The 18,257-nt window shown below is 41.2% G+C and overlaps 1 protein-coding gene across 3 annotated transcripts in view; it reads left to right on the top strand.

Moving 5' to 3' along the window:
- The window catches only part of pawr (PRKC, apoptosis, WT1, regulator), a 69,593-nt gene that overhangs the window by 28,153 nt on the left and 23,183 nt on the right, over positions 1-18,257 (top strand). The window lies entirely within an intron of this gene.

Below are 18,257 nucleotides of genomic sequence, written 5' to 3'. Positions count from 1 at the left end.
TGGTGCTTAATTTTCATATTGAAAAACTAAACTTCTGCTTTTTTTTTTTTTTTGTTGAACTCTTATTTCTTTATTTTAGCTTTTCCTCTCCAGACAATTATTCCCAGCTGACAGAATCCTGTCACAGTCCTGTTGCTCTTAGTGTTGGTTATTGAACTGTCACGGTTTATTCAGCTGCTTCACTTAGACATGGGGGGGTCTTTATCAGATAAGGGGGGTAGACACATGCAAAATGTGATTTCTTACCCTGTTGGAGCATAACTGGGCCTGTAACAAAGTTTTTATGAGAGCTCATAAACATGTAAAAGGTGATGAGGGAAATAGCAGTGAAGTAAGTATCCAGAAAGCTGCATCTGAATGATTTAATAAAGCAGAAGTGAGATGTATTGCAAGCAAAATGTGGTAGTGATGTGTCTCAGGTATTAAAGGCATTTGTAATGAGAATTTGACCTTATGAGTATGTGTCTAAAAATGACTATAAAACTGAGAGATGGTATCGCTGTGGTTGCAATACAGGGTATTTGATACGGAAATGTAACACAGCGCATGTTAAAGGAAACAAAAGTAAAGATTTGTATAATGCATGCATTTAAAGTAATATAAGCAAGTGTGTACAGTTGAGGGTAGTGGGGAAGTTATGTTGTTTACTTGACCGCAGTGATAGTCAAATAATGGTTGTCAGACTGATGGGAGCTTGTTAGAAAAGCTTAGTCTTGTTGGAGCGGTACTGTACATCATTTGCTTATGTTTTTATTTAAAGATCAGCAACATCTCATCTAATTGTTGCACATCTGTTGAATTAAGCCCATTATTCTTCCAAATTCCCAAATGGCTCGTGTCACACGTCACCTGCCTCTAGCTCATGCTTACACCTCTTTTACAAGCAGAGTAAATTAGTCAAATCTTTGTTAACAGCCTGTAATTGTCTTGGTTTACAAAGAGAGGAGAGAAACGCACAAAGGCCTACAGAAAACACACGTTCATCTTAAATGGCACCAAATGGTTTAGGCGTTTGTTTCTGAAGTGACGTCATTGCCTGTCGTGCCTCACAACAAGACATCTTGGTTCATTTTTTTTAAACATTGATGCCGACAGACGCATCCCTCTAAAGCCTCTTATTTCGCCACTCCATTATTTTCACCGTTTGTGAATGTGAACTCTGAGGGTATCGCCTCACTTTTTATTTTGATTATAAATAATTTTTTTGGTGTATCCGCCAGCCAGCTTCCCATCTCTTTCACCTGGAATGGTCCATCTCTCAACAGGAGTCATCATGAATAGAAATGAAAATGGGGAATGGTATTGCATGGAGAACAGGTTGGCAGATGTAGGCTTTAAATAGAAGTGTTTTCTCTGTGTTCCACTCATTGTTTTTCTTCCTAAGCCATGTCAATCACAGCTACCAGAGTCCCAGAGGCCCCCGTCCTGCTGTGCTGCGCGGTAGGTAGGTAGATGGTACTACGTTTGCTGTTTGTTGGGGGAAAAGCTGCTCCTATAGGCTGTAACTTGTGAATTCCACCCATGAATTCAACCACGGAGGTCGGCAAGCAATGAGTCACGAATGACAGCTGAAGACCGATTAATAACATGCACTTCATTAGTCTTTCACTGAACCCTTTTCATTGCCATTTATTATAGATTTGATGTGTTTTGAGGGGTTATTGCACTCCCAAATCAACCTGTGTCATTCTAGTGATGAGCTAAAGCTGACAAAAAACATGAAACATGACGCAGCAGAAGCCTGAAGGTAGGGCCAGTAATGCTCTGCACTACTTTAGAACCTAAACAGGATATTTCTATTGTTAGCCTACCTGTTGTCATAACAAAATATCAAGTTACAGTCTACCTGAGTATTGCTGCTGACCCATAATCCTTTTACGGTCCAGCAGGCTAACATCACGAAGCAGTAATCCTCTCAAACTGGTTTCTTGAACGTGTCAATGAGTTCACATAAATGGCCTCCATAGTCACCAGATCTCAATCAAACACCTTGACATGCGGTGGAACCGGAGCATGCAACTGAGAAGTTTGCAGCAGCTGTGTGATGCTTTGTGTCAATATGGACTAAAATCTTTGAGGAATGATTTCAGCACATTGTTCAATCTGTGCTGTGAAGATTTAAGGCAAGTCTGAAGGTAAAACTAGCAAACTTTAAAAAAAAAAAAAAGGTCTGAGTGTATATACAGTCTGTCAACATGTAGGGTTCTCATGACGTAGACAGGCCCAATTCTTCCATCTTGGACTATAGCTGGTGAAGATGTTCCCATAAGCCTCTACAGCCTGAACGAGCTTCTGCATAGCCGTGTCAGCTTTCCCCCTGCTTCTGGTTCTTTTTAGCATGGCTCCTCAGCTTGCAGTAGACCTCCAGAGCAAGAACATCCAGAATCTTGGACTGATGCAGTCCAAGATTTTAAAGCTGGAAGGCCCAGAGCCTGAGCTGAACTTTTAAAAATAATAGTGCTAGGATTTTTCAGTACTAAATTAGTCATGTTGTGGATCATATGGATGGAAAAATGGAAGTACATTTCATAAATATACTTTGGCAGGCATCAATATAACAAGATCCCCTGCCTGTCCAAGTAAGCCGTATATCTGGGAAACTGTAACTATTCAGCGTAAATCATCTGTGCTTTTGCATTTCATCAACAAACATTGAAGAATGTGAAATTGCTCAATATGAATGGAATTACGTTCGGTATTGATATAGCTACACACACAGCCAATAATCCATAGAAATGCCATATCTGTGAATGCTTAAATTTTGTCTTGTGATAATTTCCCAACACAATAAAGGGCTCTAATAACAACAAACAAAACGAGGGGAACAAAATGAGTTGAAACAGATGGATACAGTTGTATGGTACACTGGGACCTCACAATGGGTCCCAGGGTTGTTTACCAGATGGTAGCCTTGTGTAGACTACTGTGCATGTGAGTGTGAGATATTGTGTGAGTCTGATGGTGTTTCAGCAAAAATGATTCCATGAAGAAAAATATGAGCCTTTTTATTTATTTATTTATTTATTTTGAAAAGCAGCCAGACGTGGTGAAAAATGCAGAATGATCCGGAGCTAACAAGACAAAGAAGGCAATTTATTTTCTGTAAAGCAGCCTAATCCCACTGCTAAATTTGATTTTTAAGAGACAGCAAGATGCTCTGTCTAAAATAATTGAATTGTGACCTGCTCTGAAGCTGCAGGGTGCGCTGGTTGCCAGAGGTACTTGTTTTTTTTTTTTTCTACGAGACATTATCTCCTTAATTAGGCTGTGATTTAGACTCAGAAATTCCTCTTCGACGAGCCAAACCTTTTTAAAATGCCAAAAAGCGGACATTCTCAGGAGGAAATCTTTGCTTTCCAGACCATTCTTCACTAATGACAAGATCAAGACTCTAAGCAAATACCCCAGCCTCTCTGGCATCTTTTGGGGGGGACCACAGTTTTTGTGTGGTGCTTGATTGAATGCTAATTTATTCCTTTGTTTTGTAAGTGAAAGAATTTCCCTGTGGCGCAAGTATGAACTTTTTTTTCACTAAAGAATTTTAAATTTTCTCTTTATCTGAAAGTGAAATGAGCATGGACGGTGCTAATCTTACTTTTTAATCTAATAAATGTAGTTTTGGATTACTTTGGGGATAATTTTGGGTTTGGTTTTTGCATGATAACAGCACTCTAGGGCAGATGGACGCTGCCAAGAGACATTGTGGCAGCAAATGTACTTTTCAGCTGATCTTCTAGTGCATTCTTTTGAGAAGAAGTGCATATAAATAGTTAGTTTCGGTGCTTTCTATCACAAGAAACCCAGGAAATACCTACAAAGTGTCTACTGAGGTTGTTTTTTCTAATTTCCCAATCGTCAAAACCAAAAATAGACTGGGGGGGGAAAGCAACAGAACTCACCCAGATACTCAGAGATAAATTTAGCTCAACATAATGCTTGCAAAAAAACACCTGCACACACCTACTGACTGTTCAGCTACGCCAGACTTTTTCAGGACTGTGTTTTGGTCTTTCGCCTCTGTGACTCCATGACAGCAACAGCTGTGTTTGCCCAGAGATGTGACACAACCACAAACCTTTCTATAGCCAGGTGTGTTGTTCAGGTGTCGGTCGGGAAACCGGATGGTTAAGCACTGCCATCAGGTGCCCTCGGGCTGCTACTGCTCTCCAGCTGCCCAGCAGACACTCAGCAAACTGAGGGCTCATCTGACTTGCTGCTTCTTCTCTTACTCTTCATAATCACTTGGCAAGCACAGGCCATCTCAGGTGCAGTCTTCTGCACTGTGCAAGAACAGTTTCACAAAATATATTTACTACCTTACAGTACTTCTCCCTGAATATTGTTCCCACGCTGACTTTTTACTTGTTTCTCTGAAGTTTCAATAAAAACAGAGGGCGGCAGAAAGCAGGGCAGATGAGCATTGTGCTGTGAAGTTAAAACATCCATGTCAAACTGGTTTGCATGATACACTTTCTGTGTAAGAGTACTTGAGCAGTCTTTGCACACTAAAGACTGTATATGAAAGATGGTTGTTGGCATTTGCTTTTGAAGTCTCAAATTCACCAATTATGCTGTCACCATCTTGGTTTTCTTGGAGGTAGAAGTGTACAAGATTGTGAAGAGCTAAAGTAAAATTCATTTGTGCATGCATGTTTAGCCCAGAGCAGGTGACTACATACTATGCTTTTCTGTTGTTGTTGTTGAAGTTGAAACCACAAGATTAGGAAATGCATTCAGCATATTTGTTATGATAAGCTAGGGTAATGGCAATTCAGTGTGATCTTAGGTATAGCCTGCTCCCTGTTTATGCTAGATCAATCCCCACCTTTCTCATTATTGGATTAAATCAGAATAGATGCCAAATTTGAATGAAAAGTAATTTGAAATCAAGCCAAAGAAACAAGAACGTGTACTGCAGTAGTCTGCAGCAGGATATGAAACCACCTTACTCTGGAATGCAAATACAGAAAATCAGGAAGCAATTATTCAGCCTGTTGTAATTTTACCCTGTTAAGACATTAACGTGCAAAAGTGCAATCCAAATTTAGCCGTGTGGAATTACTCTAATTTTGTTTTGCTGTGCTTGTAAAGATGAGTCACGTGGTTAATAAGGAAATTCATTTTATACAAATCTGTTTGAGTCTCAAAACAAAGGCAAACGTTTGAAATTGTACATATAATTGCTTGTTAAGCCTTCTGAAACACACTGCATAATTAGAGCTTTTTTTGGCTCATATAAAATAGACTTAGAAGTTGTTATTATTATAATGTTGAACTCTGAAAATGACTGTATTGTATATATGCTTGTGAAAAATGACTTTCTGCTATAGTGTCATCAATCTGGCAGTGTGTGTGTGGAAAGCTGTATGCTCTTCAGTTGCTGCTAGCACTTCTGCAGCTTCCTGGATGTAGTGGATCTGGCTTAACTCCTGCACAGAATATCTGTGGTTCTTTTTGATAGGTCTATGAAACCTGGATAGTCCCAGAGTCGTTAGAGCTCTGAATAAGCCTGAGCCCTGAGCCAAGAAAACACCGTAGCGGTGGCCAAGAAACACGATGGCCGAGTAGAAAGGCAGCAAGGACTGAATGGCACTTGGCTCTCTGACTGCTTCGGTCATTACATAAACCCTGTGAACAGAGAGGCAGGACAGATTTCTGCTCTTCAAGTGTCAGTGCTCCACACCGGCACAGTGCATCCCTTTTCTTTGTGAGAAGTCCATCACGAGAAGGGTCTGCTGACACAAAACCGCTCTGTCTGAAAGCGCCACTTGTTTATCTTCTGCCAAATGGATGAGCTCAATCTACGGCAGGTTGCAAAACATACCAATGTCTAGCTACTCGGGAGGCTTTATTGGTAAAACAGAATGGCCAGGGATAGCAGATGTTAAGCAAACCATTTGGCATTGTGTTACCTGCAATAGTAGAGATGCTGTACATGTGAGGAGATAGCAGACATTCCACGGAGCACGTTGGTGGAGAATAAGAGGCTTTCAACTGCAGCTTGGGGTCAGGGGGTCACATTGTAGTCTTCTGATATAATGTCCACAAGATAAGCGGCTGTAAACTCTTAGCTCTGTACAAGATATCCTTCCTATCTATCTATATCACAGGCAGAATGTCATATACACAGTATATTCTCACCACGGAAAGCTAACTGTGTTTTCCGTATTTCTTAAAAGAGGTAAAATGGACTTTTATGCTTTCATATATACTCTTGCACATTTTTTTTCTATTTATACTATCAAATAATGAGCTTAGTGTATGTGCAAGAAATGCCTGAGGGCTAGCAGGTGGGCTAAGCCCCGCCCACCTGCTGGTAGAATCTTTTGTTTGCAAAGTTCAGTTCGATTTTATTTATACAGCTCCTAATCAAAACAACAGAAGCCTTAATGTGATTTATATTGTAAAGAGTCCACAGGATGAACTGAGGGTCTGCACCATCGCCAAGTATGAACTAAATGAGGATAATGCTGAACTGCCAATCATGCAAAGCTACTCTACTAGATCCAAGAAGAAAAGCATAGAGCTTGCAGTCACTGTAATGGGTCCCCTTAAAATCAGCATGCAACAGAGGCCCCGGCTGTAACTAATCCAGAGAAGTCGCAGCCTCTGGTGAGCACGTTATCCTGTTCTGTTGTAATATTTAAAGAGAAACTAAAAATCCACAGGCTGTGGAAGAACAAAATCCAGCTTGTTGGGTAAAAGGCTTAACTGCGCAATCAGAAAGCTGCAGGATGTTTGATGCTGTCTCAGTGCCCTCTTGTCCTCTGGCTCCTCTTTTCTTCCTTTGTATGTTTTTCAGCAGCTTGTGTGGTTTTCCAGATCCCGCTTGTATTTGGACAACGGGACGTAAGATGGAAAACAACAGGGTAACGCTGAGGTTCTGCTCAACTATAAACGGTGAACGTGTTGGAACACAATTATCATGATTCAGCTTGGTACAAGTTTGCTGTGAAATTTCAAAAAAAAAAAAAAAAAAAAAAAATTCAGGACAGGAAGGAAGGCCCACGGATGCCAGCACTGGGGCGAAAACAAGATTAGGGGTTAGACAAAACACAGGATCACTTCCCCCCGCTGTTTCGGCACTTCGAGCAGAAGGTACCCCATTATTACTGCTGGCCTGCAGGAACGGGATTCATTACTGGGAAACGGGACTCAGGAGAGGCTGCTGGGATAAACGCTGTAGCAGCCCTCACCACCAGCCTGCCCCCGCCGTCTCTATCTGGCTTTTGTAACAAGCATCTCAGTCTGCGGTTGGGACATGCAGATGTTTAAACTATCTTACTGCACTTCAAGAAAAGCAGTTATTACTCAAAATCATGTATTGGGAGGATGAGTGTCTGTATGGGCTTGTCAGGATGGCTGAGTATTTGTTAGTCTGCGGGTTCTAAATAAAAGTGCTTATTTCATTAAACATTGTAGACTTAAAGCTTTAGATGAACTGGCTCTTAAGACCAGTTTGACAGTTGCATCACTGCTGTACACTACGATAGATTCATTTGAGACACTTAAAATTTGTTTGAGCTGCATCATTCAGTACACTACGTTGTGTTTTCATTTTTCTCTTGCCGGCTTGGTAATGCAGTTTAACTGCAGATCACTTTAAAAAGTCCCTACTCTGACAAAGTGAATGTAGGCTACAAGTTCACTGTGATGGATTACATAATTAAAGATTCAGCTTTCGGTGACTAGATGAAATAAAAACCACTTGACGGCTAAACTACAGAGCAAGTCAGCACAATTTTGCTAACATATGAGACCTGCTATGACGCATGTTTAATGTGGAGATATTTGCAAAGAATGGAAAAGAGCCGCCTCGTTATTCAAGAAGACCACAGCGAAAATGAATGATGAATACCTAATTTATGTACCGCTATTTTATTTTGGCGTACTGCGAGAATCCAGTCTTTATACTTTTCCTCTAATGTGGTGCTGGTCCTGAGAAAGGTCTGCTTTTGAAAACCAGCTGACATTTAATCAGGTTTGAGTACTGATCATTACTTAACATTAATAGCAGATGTTTGGGAAATATTGTGGAAGAAAGTCATGATGGATGAAAGCTGAGGGCTCCATCTTCTAGTCACTGGTGAAATCTTTGCGGTTCCGACTTCGACCTAGCAATTTTGTGATGTTCTTTGTGTAGTTAGGGTAACTAGTCATTGGCACCAAATTGATGGAAAGGGGGCAACAATCTCTGCATATGCTGGCCTAAATAACTGCAAAGAGAACCAGTTGAACACACACATACTGCTGACCTGGCTCCTGAGCAGAGGTTCTGATTATAGTCTGGATACCATGCAGTGTTTGTCCTTCATATCAGCATTTTCAAGCACAGTCTGTCTGCCTGAAGGCCACGTGCATAACTGTGGGGCGTTCGAGTGTTTTGGGAGATGCACAGACATCCGCATGTTTGTGTGTTCACCTTTGACTAAATGAATAGACCCTCATGTATTTGATTGTGGAAAGTATAGCATTCAGCCTGCTGCAGGTTTTTCATCAGGGTTGGTGTTTCCACTGTACACCATCCACTCCCACAGAGCAGTTAACCTAGCAGAAAGACTGTAACCTTGATTAAAGCTCAAAAAGTGCACTTCTTTCAGCGCCTTCCTTTAGGGGTCACCACAGCAAATCATCCACCTCAATCATGTGCAGAAGAGGGCAGAGTTTATATATAGCATGTTTTAAACGACCTCTGTTGACTTCTGAGCCGAGATGTGGATCATCAATATGTTTGATACTAGAGAAAACCAAAAGAGCTGATTTGCTGAAGGTGCTCTTACTTTAAGAAGCATCTCCTTCCCTCTGATCCGGGTCAGCGTTGTTAATGAGGCAGAGGGCCTGTCTGCGCTCTAGTTTCCTGAGATAACAATGTTTATGCCTGGGAAGAAACAAAGAACAGGTATTGGTTAGGTTTCAGAATAATAATAAAAACAAACAAAAATAATAAATGCATGTAGCATGGACGCATGAAGTGGATTAGGTGCTTTAGAATATGATTGATACAGGAGTGAGAATTTTTAATTTTCTCTAATTGAGCAAATCTAATCAAATGTAAACAAAATTCAACTTTGGATCAATGGATCCAAAGAACAACTGTAATTACACAATTTCATGGCATTTGACAAGACTGGTTAATGTCAGCCATTAGCAAGACCAAATAGTTTTGCACAGCCTGTCATACAATTTGTATTCCATTGACACAGAATGTCACTTGCTTCATATAACTCCTAATTTCACCTTGATGTCATGCTTAGAATGAGCAGTTTAGAACTCATCCACAGCTGGATCTGAATTGATAATAACTGTTTTGTGCCAGAGTTTGACAGGTGAAACACGTCTGTTTTTCTCATTGATGCAGTGAGTCAGCTGGACTGATATTCAGCTGAGGAGGCTCATGTTGATAAAATCCGGCTAATCTGCTGTGCAGCTACTGTTAAAGCCTTCCGAGTTTTGCATGCAGAGGGGTTACTGTCGCAAACATTTTATGGTCAGCTGAGGGTCAGAGATGCAGCGTGAGAGTCGAGTAAGCCTACTTAAACCAGGGGAAAACAAGTTATCTGTAGTCTTCCCTTGACCTCCCATGTGCTTCTCTCAATCCACGTTGAAGAGCTGCCTTTGAAGGCATCGTGCATTACGATAGGTTGTTACTTATGTAATGTAATGGGGAAAAATGTCTTACTAAAACATGTGGCACTGTGCGTAACATGCACACACACTATATCAACTTTACAGACTGGGGCTGAAATGATCAGCGTTAGCACCAGCAGCCTTCTTTTCCATCAGAAAGCAGTTAGACATCGTTCCAGCCGAGTGATTATAAACCTTAAAGCCTTAAACCTTTTACTTTGTGCACCAGAGTACTGCAGAACTGAGCTTGTTAGTGCAGCTGTCGTGACGGGGCTACAGCGCTGACGTAACAGCCTAGAACCAGCAGTTAACTGGCGCTGTCTATTGTTTCAAATGGTAATAAGTAGTGTAACAAACTAGTATTTTGGGGTGTCAAATAGCAAATGGGATAATGTTTAATTGTCTGGTGGACTAGTCATGAACATAACTAAGGAAAAAATGTGAATCCAAATAGATTTGGACCAGGAATCTGTTTTTTTTTTTTCCAAGAGATTCTACAGAAAATTGTAAATTCAGATGCAAACTTATTGTCATGATGGGATTTAGCTTCACTTTTTTCCTTTTTTTTAATAGAGTGCGAGGTTTTAGGGAAGTAAAAAATTGTACTGCTTCCTCATTAATTTTGCTGTAAATTACCAGTAATTGCTTACTTTGGTAAAAGCAGTTCTCTCTTTGGCTGCTGTTACTGTTAGTGGCCGAGCACATGATTAGATTGTCTAACACTCTTTTACGTGCCTCCAGTCCAGTCTAGTCCGGCGGGGTCCACTGTAACTCGCTCTGTAACAGCAGTTGCACAGCAGTAGTCTTCTGTTTGATAAACTCCAATTATTTGTTCTCTCAGTTGTACAGTTCCATGGTTTTGTGTTGCCCACCAAGGATGGAAAAAAAATACAATTCCTTTGGGGAACTGATGTGAACAGGTGAACTCTATATATGAAAACTTTTAACTCCCCATAATAAACCTGGTTTTAGTCTAACTGATGCTATTTTTAGGGCCAATAATAATATCAGGGCTCAAGATTAATGAAAATTAGAACCAGACTCTGCAATACAATTCTTTGGGACTAACATTTAAAATATTTATGCAAATGTATCCAATTTGACTTTGTGGCTTCTCTCTGCATGTCTACCACATGCATGGAGACACGGACATCTCTGCAATCGTGTTGTCTCTGGTTTCAGACTTCTCACTGAGTACCACATCACTGAGCCGAGGGCTGAGCAGGGGCCATGTGGTTGTTGGTGGAGGTCTGCGGTGTTGGAGTTTAACGTGCCATTTAAACAGTGACCCTCCTCCCCAAAACTGTAAATATTCCTCTATCCTCTCAACCCTGCCAGCGCATACTTAAAACGGACACGCGGCCAGTCTGTTTACAAGTCCGGTCGAAGTCGGTGCTCTGTTCCAACCTACTGTGGAGGTTATAGACAGGAGAACAACAAGTTTATTCATGCTTTTAAGTTTGCCAGAGTTGTTTCCCACACATGTATTAAAGCTTTTGCAGACTGTCAGAGATCTTTGCCCAGACCTGCTGAGCCCAACTGGCCTGCCCTCAGGCCTTCATCCCAGGCTAACGCATCCCGAGGAAGCTGATGCTGCTCTCTCTCTCTCAGTAATAACAGCCGTGCCCCTGTTTGTTTGCAGAAAGTATTTTTTCTCTCTCTTTCTTTCGTCTTCCTCTCCAGAACCCCCCGTGTAGAGGGAACTCATTTTGAGGTCTGGCGAAGTGCTGATTAAAATATTATATTCTCACTTGGAGTGAAAATGAGGGTCAAGACTCAGAATTCAAAGCTGAAGAGTGAAAGATTTTGCTCGATAAACAGACTGTTTTAAAGAAAGCAGCCCGGGGCTTTGAGGCCAATGAAAGCTTTTGATTCTTGGGAAAGTCATGTACGCTGTTTGACTCGACTCTGTCCCTAAACAACCCTATCTTTATAAAAAAAAGGCCCTCTTGTACAGTTTTGAGACTTGAACCAAATGCAAAGGCATCTGATTTTGGAAAGGATAGATATAGCGGGACTGGGTTTGTGAACTGTGATAAATCATAAATGAAGTGGTGGTAGACCTTTTTTAAAATATACAGCTTTAGTGTTTTGAGAAGTGGTGCTTTTATGTGCCTTTTATGTCCTTTCCTCTGTATAAATGTTGGTTATGTGTCGGCATGTGGAAATATAACAAACCACAGAAGCAGAGCACCCAAATGCAATCCACCAAAAGAAACCAGGAGAGCAGCAAAAATCTGAAAAATAAACAAGACTTAATACACAAGAAAATACAAGGAAAAAATAAAATCAAGGAACATAGGCGCTGGATGGAAAGGTAAGATTCTGGAAGAGCAAAGGTGATCTGGCCACTTGTGGTGGTACACTGGAAGCTGATTGGCTACTTGGACATGAGTGAGACAATTGGTATGGGCAGAAAGTAGTAAACACAATAGACGTAAGAAACAAGAAAAGGATATCAGATCATAACCCTAATAACAACTCAGCAAATACTTAAGAAACCAAAATCATGATTCATTTGATCTTGGACATATTCAAGCTTCAGTTGCTTGAGTTCTGGACGCACACATTCACCCTGTTTTCACACTAAAACCCCCACATTGGTTATCTAGTGTCTTCTGCTTCTCAGCCTTTTTTCAGACATACCAGTAGCTGATTAAAGAAAACATTATTTTTTTGGTTGGAGGCCACAGGCAGCAATAGAAAATATTTTCTTTGGAGAATTAAATGTAATATTTTTCCTGGCGATGATCCAGTCGTATTTTGGGGGGGATGTCAAATGATGTCTCACTCTTGCTCAGAGTTGGCATACCTCTGCCGCACCTAACGGCGACCTTGGCAAGTCGGTGGTGTCACATTAATCAGCCTGCAGCTCCGGGGCGGATGTGCTCTCTTTGATCTCTGCCATACCTGAGCGCAGTGCTGTGCCTGTCTGTGCCCGTTACCTGAGCTTGACTGGCAGTCTTGATTAAAAGACAGTGGGCATCGGTGTGCCAGTTTACCTCTTCCCTAATAGATCATCTTAATGAAGTCACTGTGCTGTGGCGAGTGGCAGGTAATTAATACACAGAAGTCATTAAGTCTGCTGTATACGAGCGTGCCTTTGTTGGAGCTGCCCTTTGCTTGTTTGGAGGTAAATCTGAGGACTAAGTGGTCGAGCTGTTGGCAGTTTGACAGAATGTATGTTTAGACTGGATCTGCACAGAGTATGAGAAAGTGGAAGTAAAAGGGACAGGCTATCTCGTGCCAAAACAAAACGGTTAAAAGGTGAACATGCAGTGAAGCCAAAACGTGTAAAGGGGTCATCCTGGGACCCTCCTATCCAGGCCCTCCTGCAGCTCAGACATTTTGTGGTGCAGTCTCCAAAAGTTGATTCTGTTCATCCGGACGTAGCGTTTTGTGCTACGTCTGGATGAACGGTTTGTTTCAGATCAAACTAATTTAAATATTAGACAAAGATAAGTAAAAACACAAAGTGAAGTTTCTTATTGAAGGTGTTTATTACTAAAGGGGAAAAAATCCAAACCAACATTGCCCTTTGTGGACTAGTGATTGAACCCAAACCTGATAACTGGTTGGTCCACCCTTTTAGCAGCAACAACTCCAATCAAGTGTTTGTGATAACTCGCAAAAAGTCTCATTACGGCACTGTGGAGAAATTGTGGTTCACTCATCTTTGTAGACCTGTTGTAATTCAGCCACATTGGAAGGTTTTCGAGCATGAACCACCCTTTTAAGGTCATGCCACAGCATCTCAATTGGATTCAGGTCAGGAATTTGACTAATCCACATATCTATCTTTTCTTCCTCAATCAATGAAATCATCATTTAAAAACTGCTTCTTTTTTTTTAAATTTTCTTGGGTTATCTTTGTCTCAAGGTGTTTTTTATTGTAAAATAAAGACCCTACAATGCTACAGAGAACCCCCAACAATCAAACAACCCCCTTTATGAAGTTTGCGACAGTGGGAAGGGAGAACTCCCTTTTAACAGGATGAAACCTCCAGCAGAACCAGGCTCAGGGAAGAACAGCCATGGGGGGCTAAGGGGAGGAAGACGGGACGAGTGACACACTGTACACATTTCTCCCTTGAATACAGATTGTGAGTTTGTACAGATTGTTTGCCATGGAAGTCACTGCAGCTGTAGCTACCTCTGCTGAGCTGTTGCTGAGCAGCTTTTTGTGGACACTTGGTTTGAAACTTGAATCATGTGTTCAACCAACTAAAATGATCTCAGTTTGAGGCTTTATTTTTTGTGCATTTTAAAATAAGACATTTATCTTAATATGTCTTAAGTAGATTAAGCAGGCTTCTGCTACTTCTGTTAGATTAAGCTCTCTCTTACTCTCAAGATCATGATGTGTTCACCCTATTTGGCATGTGAAAATTCAGTGTATAATAATAATGATTATAGACTTTAGCATACTATAGTTAAAATGTTTTTTTTTTTTTTTTTTATTGTCTTTCATGTGGATGATTTGAAAGTAGCCACTTTAGTTTGGGAACCCATCACCTCTCCCATCACACAGCATCCCTTTGACCAACATTTAAAAGCTAAAGAGCAGGGAAGTAAAGCACACAGCCTGCTGTTCTGCAGACAAAGACTGTAGCCTTTGCATTGTTGCTGCCAGAGATGGAGTTTCAGAATAGATGAGTGATCATTTTCCTCCCTGCGGAGAAACTTTCCAACCACAACACACATTCCAGTAGACCGTGAAGCTCTGCTCCAGATGTAGCTTCTTTTATTCTTCATGTGGAGAGTGACGGTCAGAGGCCTGGAGGCTGAAGCGGAGCAGGATATGTGCTTTTCTTAAGTAAACACGCCCTGACACTTGGTCCTGTTGTAAACAGGAAGCAGAGAGGATTCTGGAGAGATGTCCTCTAACACTGAAGTTTGTAATGATCTTTTTAATATCATCAGTACACAAACTGATACCTCTGTTTACTGTATGTGCCTTGACTTTTGGTACATTTAAATTTTGGCTCAACATTTAATGATCTTAGAACATTCAGTGTATTTTTAATTAATCTTAATTAGGGTTTAGTATTGTGTAAAAAGTGCTTCTCCCGCAGATAATCGGTCCCAGCTGGGCAGCATTCACTCGACTCTCCAAAACTGTTTGGGGGAGGACACGTGTCTTTGCTCTTCACTTCTTAATTTCTTAACTTATTTAGATTATGTTATAAATGAACTTTAGCCTCAGTGAAGTGTGCACAAAATTGTCTGCAAAATGGTAAATGCACGCCAGATTATATCATTTGTATACAGAGAAATATAAAGTGTTTTTAAAATATGCAAAGAATAGGCCAACAGTGGCTGCTATAAGTGTGTCCTTGTATGTACAAACTTGTGGAGAGTGATGCGTTTCAGAGGGGGACTCTCGAGGCCCCTACAGTGGTGCTACAGAACATTGCATTACTTCTGTGACGCTATTTGGGCTGAAGAAATTATGTGTAATGTTGAAATGCAAATACATTGCTCAAGGCATTCAGTCAATGCCCTGGACGCTCATCCTTCAGCACTTTCAGTGCTTTGCCCAGCTGGCCCAAGGTAAGAAACTGGCCAGAAAAATAAACACTATGATGATGTCAGGAGCAGAAACACCCCTTATATGGACTCGCACAGATACCCTTTTCCTTTAGCTGAAATAAAAAGAAGCACAGCAATTTGGAATACTAGAGAGCAAAGTGGGCTCCATCTCTTTCCAAAACAAACTTTGAGATTCCCAACTCCACATTTTAGGAAAGTTTGTGCATAGCAGAGTGGTTAGTCATTGCGCAATCCACTCTGCGTTGACACAGACAGAACTCTGTTTTATGGCATTTTCCATATTTCATTGCTCTTAATCTCCTAATTATGCCCCATCGTGGGATACCTCCATAGGTGTCTGTGTGGGAGATGATGAGAGCACCGGTGAGGTGGAGGAGAGTGCTAGCATTAAGCTCTGAGTGAGACTCAAAAGGAACTGGCATTTCCCCCAAGGACAACTGATAAACAGTTTGGCAGGAAAAGCCTTGCAAATGACTGCATTCCTCTTTAACCTTGTAAGGCTATTTTTACCGATGAAGGGTCTGCTGGGCAGCCATCTTTTGTTCACCCTGCGGTGTAAAACAGGAAAGCCTGGTTTGCATTGTCCCCTCTGGGAGTTTGGCCCCCGTTCTGTCTCGTGTCACGATCCGGCCGTCAGTGTTGAGATGTGTTTGTGCAATGCATCTCCGCCGCTCCTGACAGATGAACCCAGTAACTCTGTCGTACTCCATCTCAGTGTGAAGTTTGGGCTGTGCAGATATTTTAAGATAAAAATAAAAAATTAAGATTATCAGAAGTAGAGCTGGGCGATAGAACGATAACGATATGTATCGCGATATAACTTGTACTCGATAGAGAAATTAAGCTATCGCGATAGACCTCGCCGCTCTTGTCCTCTTAAAAAAAAAAAAAAAGGTCAGCCAATCCAAATTAAGCAGCGCAGAGCCGAACCAATCACAGCCGCAGCGTCACGTCGCGTGACTTGTTACGTACAGCACAAGCGCCAAGCCGCACGTGTGTTTGTTTGGGAAACAGCCAGCGGGTAATGGAGCCAGCGCGTAATGGAGGAAATGAGTGTGCCGACTAGAAAAATCAACCGAGCGTGACCGAAGAGAAAACAGATGATGGTTCCAATGCCGGAGAGATTGTCGAACGGAAGAGCCATAGAAGCTCCGTAGTGTGAAGGTATTTCGGCTATTTCAAGTCTGACAAAAAACAGAGTAGCGTGCACTGTAAATTGTGCCGAAAGCAAGTCTGGAAATACAATAAACTGGTGCATGCGTCACACTGTGCGCCACGTTATTGTTTCGGTGAAATGAATTTCTACAATACTGTTAATTCTACTCTCTGCAGTGTTTAAATGCTTACATATACACACAGTTACTGTCCCTCCACACATACGACTCGGTTCTGCTTCTATGCCCCAGCTTTGTTTACTTTTTCCCACCGAGGCTTCTAGACTTCTGATTGGCCAACATTTCTGCACGGTTAGGAATCTAGCGCCACCTGCTGCTTTGGCATGTTCATAGCAGCGTTTTCCTTCATTTCTGCCTTTATGTGTGGACGGGATTATTTTTTTAAACGAAAACGGAAAATCTCCGTTTTCAAAAATACCCGTGTACACGTGGACGTAGCCTCAGTCTGACTGGAAGCGCTAATTCGTCATTCGGCTTTTGTCAGACTAAAGTAACTGTTAAAACTGTTTGAAAAGCTCAGCTATACAACAAGGAGAGATTGAGAATTTCCTTTTAGTTCTCAGTTTATTTGATATTGACAAAGGTTAGTCAGTTTTGTCTGTTCTTCTGTAAAACAAACTAAGATTTATTTTTAGAATTAATATTTTGTTTCTAAGTGGAATTGACAATTTAGTCTGTTTCGTTTGTTCTATTTTGAAACTTAAACGCTTTAGCGGCTGCCTTTTGTGTAGTTTGCAATATTTGCCTTTATTTATCTGAAAAAGTCTCATGTTCCTTAAGTACATCTACCCTGTTGAACTTATTATGGGAAATAAATATTTAAAAACAAGCTGCTGATTATTTCACATTTTACTTGTGAGCAACGGCACATTTAAATCTTACAAATATAGTTATTTGGCTTATATCGTGATAGATATCGTTATCGCCTGAAATGAAAAAAAACATATCGTGATATGAAAAAATCTCATATCGCCCAGCTCTAATCAGAAGTAAAGTTGGTTTTCCGAGACTATTCGAAAGCTCTCTGCTTTGATTATGAAAGCTGCTAGCCTCTGTCAAAGGGATGTTTGCACTCCGTATGTTTATATTGTGTCTTTTATTGTGTTTTCAAGGGACATTCCAGTGGTTAAAAATCCCCCCTGACTTGTCCTCAAGAGGTGAAAGGTCGAGTGCAGACTGTTTTCCTGTTGCCGTACTAGAGTCCATCTGGCATTAGGGTAGTGTTTGAGCTGTAGCTCCTGGGGGATTCCTGGAAGTGAATGTGACCATGTCTGAAGAGGATTAAGAGGAGACCCTGGTTGTGTTGAGCCAGAGGTCAATATTGCTGTTACTGTGGGAATGACCTTGCTTGTCACCACGCATCTGTCAGTGCACTCAAATGCAATAAAATGAGGAAGTTACTGTTGGATTTGTCTGGGGGACTGACTCTAGCAACCCGTTAAGCACTGGAGGGTGGGGTTGGTTTGATTGTACACTTATCTTGAAGAGTAAACAAAGTTTCAGATGAGAATAAAGAATTCATAGAAGCAGATTGTATAAAAAGTAACAAGCTGAGCATATTTTTATACAAAATAATAAAAAGTCAGACAGAATCTGTCCCAAAGCCTTTTTCACAGAGGAATTCTTGACATTATTGTGATAATTAGGTCAGTCATTTTCTGAACTTTTCAGTTTGCACATGCTGCACACAGCTGGAAATGGTTCACTTCAAACTACTGGATTAATGTGAGGGAGCTTCTGTTGTGCAACAAGCAGAGGCAGGACAAAAGACGCCCACCTGCTACTAGTGAATGCACCAGGGATGCACCAGTTGTGAAGTTCTGGTCTGATACCTACACCTGTGGCTAACAGTTGATGCTGACACCAATAATTGACTCTCTGCTTATGTTTGTCCCCAATTTT

Source organism: Maylandia zebra, linkage group LG17, assembly GCF_041146795.1.
Source record: "Maylandia zebra isolate NMK-2024a linkage group LG17, Mzebra_GT3a, whole genome shotgun sequence".
Lineage (NCBI taxonomy): Eukaryota > Metazoa > Chordata > Actinopteri > Cichliformes > Cichlidae > Maylandia > Maylandia zebra.
This window is presented reverse-complemented; position numbering and strand designations above follow the sequence as displayed.